Raw genomic sequence first — 1,878 nt, forward strand, 5'->3', positions numbered from 1 at the left:
GCGCTTTTTAGAACCCCTAGTGTGTGCCACGGTCCACATCGATCGGCATGATTTCAAGGTGAACTACAACCAGGACTGCTAGAAAGGACTTGTCCTGCCTTGATAGAGTTCAAAATAGACTTCGTAGCCTCGTAGGAGATGTCCTTTTCTCTTCCCTGCAACCTCTATCTCACAGAAGAGATGTTGCTAGTTTGTCTCTGATGTATCGTTATTTTTATGGAAAGTGTTCGACTGAGCTTCAGTCTATGGTCCCCCTCGCCAAACTTTCACAAGAAACACTCGTCTAGCTGAAAACACTATCAATAATTCCCCCCCACTCTTTATCTGTGCCTAAACCTAAACGTAGATTCCATGAACAAAGCTTCTTTCCTAGAACTACACGCCTGTGGAATTGTCTTCCGTTTTCCCGCTTTCCGGCTGACTACAATATGGTTGTCTTCAAGTCTAACATAAACAAATTCTTGATGAGCCGTTCCAAATAAGTTAACAAATTTACCGAATTGGTTACTATATTGTCCAATTTCTACTGTACACTCTTTAACCCATATCCTCGAGTGGCCACTTGACCTTGATAATGTGGTGATGCCTGTGTAAAAAAAAAAAAACATCGCCAGAAGGCCTGGCTGCATCATGGAAGTGAACTGAAGTTATTTCAACAGTTTATATTAGAGTTATATCGTGGTACATTAAGGGCAACTAATTCTGTGGTGCGCCTTGGAGGTACCTAGAGTACATTTTACTTATTTCTTAACATATTTACGTATAATAAAACAGTAGATATATATATAACTGATAACAAAACATATTTAAATACGAATTATATATCTGAGTTTATTATACGGCATAATCACGCTGACACACCGATCTCCATTAGTTCACCGAAGTTAAGCGAGGTTGACTCCGGTCAGTACTAAATAGGTAATCATTTGGGAGCACCATGTGCTGTATGTGTTCTCCGCTTACCTCAGCATTGTTTCCAGTCGTCCCAAACTTTTCCTTGCCATTCGAATCGGGCATTTCCGGCTCAGTAATGGGGAGCTTTAAGATTGTGCAACACTTGTTTCACAATAAAATGCACAGGCACGCTTATAGAGGGTATCCATTGTTTCCCGGGACAGAACGGAGGTCATTTGAGTTTATCTGACCAATCTGTCCGTTTTACTTATGTTGGAATATATTTAAACATAATAGAACATAGTAAACATATAACATAAAATAAAACACTAAACTACGAAAAATATGGCTCAGTTCAATAAAGGAGTACGATTTACTGATGCTGACATTTTTTATATAAAATGATATACAACATACTAAACATATAATAAAACATGTATCTGAGATTTTAAGCACTAGGTAAATCCTATATTATGATCAATATTTAAATTGCAGATTTATTTACCACGTTTTTCACTTGCACTTTTCATGAGTTATGCAGATATTTGTTAGATACGTAATTATTTTGCGTCTTACAGTTTGCCGAGACGAAAACATAGCAATATTTGATTTTCATTTAAAATGAATTTTCGGAATTCGAATGTTCGAAGAAAACATTTTCACATTCAATGTTTGTTTTTCTTCTTTTTCTTTTTCCTCAAATATTCTATTCTATGTTTTGCGAAATATTTAATTATTCTATTAAATCCCGGAGTAAACTTCACACACGCCTCAAAGCACGAAGAAAAATACTTAGACTCTGTTACTAATCATGACATTACGGCATTTGCGAAATTTAATTAAAAAAATAAGAGTATTTTCCACGATTATGTTTTAAAAGAAATAATTAAATCATTTAGTGTGACCTTTAGACGTGACCTTACACGCCCTTGACCCATGTTCGCGGCCCAGTTATGATCTGCACCCTGGTCGGTACAGTTATGA

This window comes from Euprymna scolopes, chromosome 24, assembly GCF_053919585.1.
Source record: "Euprymna scolopes isolate OS-2025 chromosome 24, ASM5391958v1, whole genome shotgun sequence".
In the NCBI taxonomy this organism is placed as follows: domain Eukaryota; kingdom Metazoa; phylum Mollusca; class Cephalopoda; order Sepiida; family Sepiolidae; genus Euprymna; species Euprymna scolopes.